The 7,100-nt window shown below is 38.3% G+C and overlaps 1 pseudogene; it reads right to left on the reverse strand.

Annotated features, from left to right (window-relative positions):
- Positions 1–1,141: 1,141 nt before the first annotated feature.
- On the reverse strand, positions 1,142–2,378 carry LOC101788642 (UDP-N-acetylhexosamine pyrophosphorylase-like; annotated as a pseudogene).
- Between the last annotated feature and the right edge of the window lie 4,722 nt (positions 2,379–7,100).

Here is a 7,100-nt window from a genome sequence, read left to right on the forward strand (position 1 = left end):
TAGAGGGCGCGCAGGACAGACTAATGTAAGTAACCAACTTCCAGTACATGAGAAAAAGTTGAGAGGGTTTTCTCTGTTATTGGTTCGCATGTCCATCACTGGCCCCAGGCACAGAGCTCCAAAGGATCTCTTATATCTTTGATCATGTTGTGCTTACATGGTGTTGTGCTTACACGGAATGAGGTCTTTCTTTTTTCTTTTCCAATATTTGTATCACAATCGGTTGAACAGTAATTTTTTTAAAGGAGAACATTGACTACAACTCAGATAACTGCAGAGTCTCCTTAGCTTATTTTTATGTGCAATTATTTTCTTTAAAAAGTTTTATTCTTTAGTAAAAGGCAAAAGATTTGTACGATCTGAAAAGAAACCAGAGTATTTGAATGTCCACTTTGTATGCTTTGATACTGTGACTCGAGCAACTATCTCTAAGATGATAATATGTAATCTATTAACTAGTGATTTCTTACCTTTTTTTTGTAGTTCTGTATTACTTGTCCCCTTACACTGCTTTGTTTTGTTTTGTTTTTTCTCTTTTTCCTTTTAAATAAAAAAATTTTTTTAAAGTTTTATTCTTGATAAAATAAAACAAAATATTAGTACCATAGGAAACTTCTAGCACAATTACAATGATATATTGTTACTATGTATAGTTTCACAAAGAAAAGCTTCTACTTCCAAGGAAAGTGTTGTTGAATGTCCTGACTATCCCTAAGCTATAAGAAATTTCCTAGATGGCCAGTGTTTCCATTCACTTGGAAATAAATTAGACAATCAAGAAATATCAGTCAGACTTCCAGTGAGCTGAGAAGCATGAAAATTCTGCCAGAAACTGAGTCATCTGGACCTTGGAAATCTGTAGTAGCTGTAAGAGTTCAACAAGCAGCATGAAACCTTTTAACTTTTTACACTTCATTCTTCCAGGACAGGTTCTATTAATGATAAAAATTGTCTATTAATGATAGATTAATGGTCTATTAATGATAAAAACCTGTTATGTCAGAACCTGGTAAGTGACTCATAAGCCATTTTCCCCAGCTCATGGACTCCATTCCCATCAGTGTTTAAAGCTGCATGGAATTCTTTACCTGCCACATCACTTTCCAGTCCTTCTCCACCATAGGAAATAAGAGGAGAGGTTTCACACTGGGTCACTGGCATCATTCAAGCTAGGAATCTCTGGAAGGTGAAAACCATTTCCACCTACGAGCACTAAGCACCCATCAATGGTGCAGAACAACACAGCACTCGGCGAATCCTCCTTCCCACTCTGACCATCTGCAACCTTTAGCGGGGAAAATCCATCCTCCCATAATCCTTCATATACCACAAAACTCTCTGCAATCTGGAAGATGTTAGAGGTTACTTTTGGAATCTTTATTCCACTTGGCTTGTCTGGTGTAATTAAATCCCCCCGAAGGCCCCATATGGAATCTTCCTGTGGGCCAGATGGCACTGCAGCTGAGGTTCATCGACACTGACAGCATCTCTCAGACATGAGACAGTGAAGACTTGATTGGCGGTGCTGCCTGCATGGAACACACTCGTCCATCTGAGCTTCATATCTGAGCTGTTGCCAGGGGAATTTCACACTACTCTACCACCCAGTATCCTTCATGCACCCAGCAAACCATTCCACTGGCTCTGTAGGGTTTTCTCCTCTATCATCTTTGATCCACAGTCTGTTCTTTCTCAATGTGGAATCCAGTGAACAGGGGGAACCACTTTAACCAATGCACTATCCACACAGCAGAGGGGAGTGTAGCAGGTGCCTCTTTGTTCCACATCCTCCCCAAGATTCTGGGCTGCAAGAATCTTAGAAAGACTTCCCCACCAGCTCCATCTGGGGCCGTAGAAATTTTGTGCTTCTCTTCCAAAGTAATTTTCCCATCAAAACTCATAGCAGGTGACATGCCATGATTAAAATAGATTATATTTTCTTTTTTTTTTTTTTTTTTTTTACACCAAAGTGTTTGTGTTTTGTGAAGAACTCCATTATCTCTTCTATAGTTCCACTGCTGGTCCTTATATACCATGGACTGATTATTTTGAGGCCATGATAACTTTCAGTTAACAGCCGTAGCTTGAGAACATGCTTTTCTTGAATCTGAAAATGTGTCTTATGAGATGATGAACCCACATCACTGTTCCTCCCAGGATATGAAATTCCAAGACTTGTCCTCTGCCACTCTGATAGAAGGAGAACTGCTCCTTTGTTCTGAGAAATCTGGAAAAGTCCTTCAGTGTCCCAGGCCTGGTCCTGATTTTGTTCCCCGGTGGAAATGCCCAGCCGCCTCTCTAGGGACAGTGTTCATTGGTGCATCTGCTTTCTCTTGATGAGAAAACCAGTTAAATCCTTTAATATGCATTTTATGCATCTGTGCAAACCTGGTTCATCTGAACTGAATTGAGGCTGCCTCCCAGTCAACTTACAGCCTTCCTCAATGCATTAAAGTTACCTAGATGTGCACAGAGTGATGCATCCCTGAAGTATAGGTAACTCTGCCAGCAGAGAAATAGGAGCAAATCTTAAATACAGGAAAAAGGTTCTGTGAATCTCACTGTGCATGTCCAACTCTATCCTGGAGATTTGGAAGGAAGACCTGGGTCCACTGGACTTTTCACACCATGTGTCAACACTTGGTCATGTTGAATCACCCACTTGTGCTTCTGTAAGGAATTCAACATTTGTACAATGGAGTAAACACTGACACCTATATCATGTAGAGTTTAAGTATGTAAAAGTAACTTAAGGCTATGAATTAGAAGTCAATACCACAAGAGAGTCACATGAAATTCTTATTTTACATAGTGATATGATTATCACCAAGATGGACCTGCAGATTCACATGAAATCTGCTGTTAAATTTTTTCTGCTTCCTGTCCACAGAGCTGTCTATATAGCAGCAGTCCATGCAAATAGGGCCTTTCTCTCTCTGTAAACCATCCCAGCCCTTACCCTACAGTTATGCAGAGGAGCCCATCCCTAGATGCCTAGGTGTTTCCTCCCAGGGAACAGGACTGAGCACAGAAAGCCACAATGGAGCTTGCACTTAGCTGGATTTTCCTTTTTGTTGTTTTGAAAGGTAATTAGTGAAGAACAAAAGCTACTTAGTGGAAGAGAGTGGGATAAATGGTAGGCATAGGTGTGTTGTACAGTAGCAAAGAGAGCTTCATTATATTTGTATTATATCAAAATACCTGTAATGTGGCCTACTGTTCTATATGCATGTTTCTTTTCCTCTGGATGACCTAAATGATATGTTAATCAATGCTCTCCTGTTTAAAGAATTGTAAAAACTAACCTAATTGATATGTTAACCATTGTTGCCCTCTACAAATAACAGATGTGGTGCTAAAATAAGCTAGCAAAGGTTGTTAATTACTGCTAGACTATTCTATCCTCTTCTAAGGAAAACAAAGGTCTTCCTCATTAACAGTTTTCCAGACCCACGCCCATGACCCCCTTACTTTGTAAACCATGATATGTACTTGAAGGCAACAATTATAGAGGAGCAACACACAGCTTTTGCAATCTCCAACTGCAGTGGGCCCAGGATAAAATAAATCAGTGCTGCTTTTTAAATTGTTTTTGCCTCATTTTTTGAACTCGAGTTTGGGGGTTTGTTTGTGGATTACAAGATTGTGACAGTTCCCTGAACAAGATGTCTCTGTTTGCAGGTGTCCAAGCTGAGGTGCAGCTGGTGGAGTCCAGGGAGTCTTGGTGCAGCCTTAGGTGTCCTGAGACTCTCTTGCATGGGATTCACCTTCAGTGATTACCACATGAACTGGATCTGCCAGGTTCCAAGAAGGCTTGGAGTGGATTGGCTTATCAGAAATAAGGCTAATAATCACACAAGGGAGTAAGCTACAACCGTTAAAGGTAGATTCACGATCTCTAGGGATGACGCCAAAAGCACACTGTATCTGCAAATGACCAAACTGAAACCCAAGGACACATCTGTGACTACTGTGCAATACACACAGTGAGAGGACATCAGTGTGAGACTAGACATAAACATCCCCACTGTGGTGCTCCAGATCAGCAGGGGGAGCACAGGATACAGGGAGTTCAGCTCTGCCAACACAGGAGCAGAGGGTGGAGCAGAATCATTTCGTATGGGGATGTGAAGCTTCTGGTCCCAAGTGATATACCCCGGGAAACTACCCTCATGAGTCTGTGCTTATCTTTCATGCTCCTGGAGGAGAAATATGACTCAATAGGAAGATATATTCTCACCTGCAAATGTGTTCAATTTACAGTTTTGAAGGAAAAAATTACTGCTTTCTGGTGATTAGGACTGGAACCTGAGGACACAGACAACGTTTCAAAAATTTTTCAAATGCAAAAGACGTGTATCAAATATGTCCTCTTTGTCTAAGTAAATGATCCTGAGAGCATAAATAGAGGAAGATATGCTCTAACACCATGCAAAAAATGCCTTCACTGCATTCCCATAATTCACAACAGATCCATGTACAGATGTACAATTTACTTTTTACATTGCGTAAGACAATAGTTGACAAAAGATGTTTATTTTAACAAATAATTCTGTGGTGTCTGTTGCCATGACCATTAACAAGATGAATAATTGCAGTGTTGTAAAGTATGTTGAAGAAATGCGCCCTAGTGTATTGCTGAGGGAATGTAAATTATTGCAGACAAGACTATATTTATGTTATCTGTAGGGAGTTTCCTCACAAAACTGCAGATGTAAATACTGTGATCCAGGTCTCTTAGTTTCTTTCCTATAGCTATGACTAAACATAAGCCTACAAAAATGGATAAATTCCTGAACTTAATCTTCCAAACATGAACCAAAAAAAAAAAAAAAAAAAAAAAAAAAACAAGGAAAATCTCAACAGAGCTATGATTAATAATGATAAAGAATCTAAAATAAAGGGACACTCTCTCAAAAAAGTGAAATAAATATTAAATTTTATCAAATAGAGAAGACATAATTTCATCTTATCCAAAACACTTGATTTTTTAAAAATTCAGGTATGCATATTGATTTGATATCATGTCATATGCATACATATGTATTGTTTAGTAGATAAACATTTGCATTTGCTTTCTTAAGCATATTTATAAGTGAACTGGAAAACATTTCTTCCACATTCATTGTATGAAGCTATGATCCAGCTAACAAAAGGAAAAAGAACAAAGTAATGCTAAGGGACAATATCTCTGATGAAAGTAGGTGTAAAATTCCTCAAAAACATATTTTACAACACAAAAGTTAAAAAATATTTAAATACAATTAACTCTGATGCACTTCCACCTATGAGATACTCTCGCATAATAAAAGGGAATAGTTTCTTTGCCTTTCACTTTGGCAAAGTTATTATACTTTTGGATCTTATTTAATCTTTTGGCTTCTCTCACTAGGGAGACTCTATGATGTTTAATATGTGAGTCTGATTTATTTCATTATGAGTAAGTTCTCGAGTTGCAAAATAAAATAAATGAAAAACAAAAAGGAGTTCATTGTGGGTAAATAATTAAATATTTTTTAAAACACAGAATACAGAAAAAAAAATATAGAATCATATCAAATGATGCTGAATAGAAACCTGGTCAAAGACAACATCTATGAGTGATAAAATGTTTCAAAGAGATTTCTCTGAAAGAATATATCATTAATTATAATGAACCAAAGATCAGGTAACTCTTGTAATCCACAAATGAGCCCCCAAGCTTGAGTTTAAAGAATAAAGCAAAAACATATTTTAAAAAGCAGTGCTGATTTATTTTACCCTGGGCCCAGAGACACAGTGCAGCTGTGTGTCCTTCCTCTATATTGCCACCTTTAAGTACATACCACAATTTACAAAGTAAGGGGGTCATGGGCATGGGTGGGGAAAATTGTTAATGAGGAAGACCTTTGTTTTCCTTTGTAGAGGACAGAGCAGTCTAACAGTAATTAACAACCCCTGTTAGCTTATTTTAACACCACATTTGCTATTTGTAGAAGGCAACAATGGTTAACATATCAATTAGGTAAGATTTTACAATTCTTTACAGAGGAAAGCATTGATTAACATATCAATTAGATCAGTCAGAGGAGGAAAGAAAACACATATACAATATGGCCACATTACAGGTATTTTGGTATAATACAAATATAATGAAGTTCTTTTTTCTAGTGTACAATCTTATAATCCACAAATGAGCCCCCAAGCTTGAATTCAAACAATGAGGCAAAAACATGTTTTAAAAAGCAGTGCTGATTTATTTTACCCTGGGCCCAGTGACAAAGTGCAGCTGGAGACTGCAAAAGCTGTGTCCTTCCTCTCAACTTGCCGCCCCTCCCAGTACCTGTCACAGCTCCCAAAGTAAAGGTCACGGGCATGGATCAGGAGATAGGCTAAAGGGGAAGACCCTGTTTTCCTCAGCAGAGAATAGAGAAGCTTAGCAGCAATTAACAACCTTTATTTTCCTTAGAAGAGGACAGGGAAGTCAATTCTTTACAGAGGAGAGCATTGATTAACATATCAATTAGGTCAGCCAGACAGAGAAGGGGAAAGGGAAACATATATACAGTATGGCCACATTACAAATATTTGGGTATAATACAAATATAACTAAGTTATTTTTTTTCTAGAGTACAACATATAACAGTAACACCATACTGAATGGACAAAAGGGAATATTTTACTTCCCTAAAATGAAGAGCAGGAAAGGATGACCAATTCCACAACTTCTATTAAATGTACACCTGGAAGTTCTCATCAGAACAGTAAGAAAACAAACAGTAACTTAAAACCATACACATTAATACTTGCTTTGCTTCTTTCTCCTGTGATGTCTCAGAAAAAAACACACAAGACCCCTTATAATGAATTATAAAATGCTGCCATTTCAGACGAAGAGTTTTAGTCTGCCAAGTAACATGCTATAAAGGAAAAAAAGCTGTAAAAATTTATACATGTAGGACATTCATGGACTAGTGAGGGAGTGGGCAGTAGAGACAGGGCCACACCATGAAGCAAGCCCACTCTGGGAACCAGTCCCATTCATGGGCTGCCACCAGACTACAACCACCAGAGCGCAGCCCTTCTAGCACATGGGCTGGCAAACAAGAAGTACCAAATCT

This window comes from Cavia porcellus, unplaced genomic scaffold (genome assembly GCF_034190915.1).
Source record: "Cavia porcellus strain 051 isolate PalLab524CR breed Dunkin Hartley unplaced genomic scaffold, mCavPor4.1 scaffold_8, whole genome shotgun sequence".
Lineage (NCBI taxonomy): Eukaryota > Metazoa > Chordata > Mammalia > Rodentia > Caviidae > Cavia > Cavia porcellus.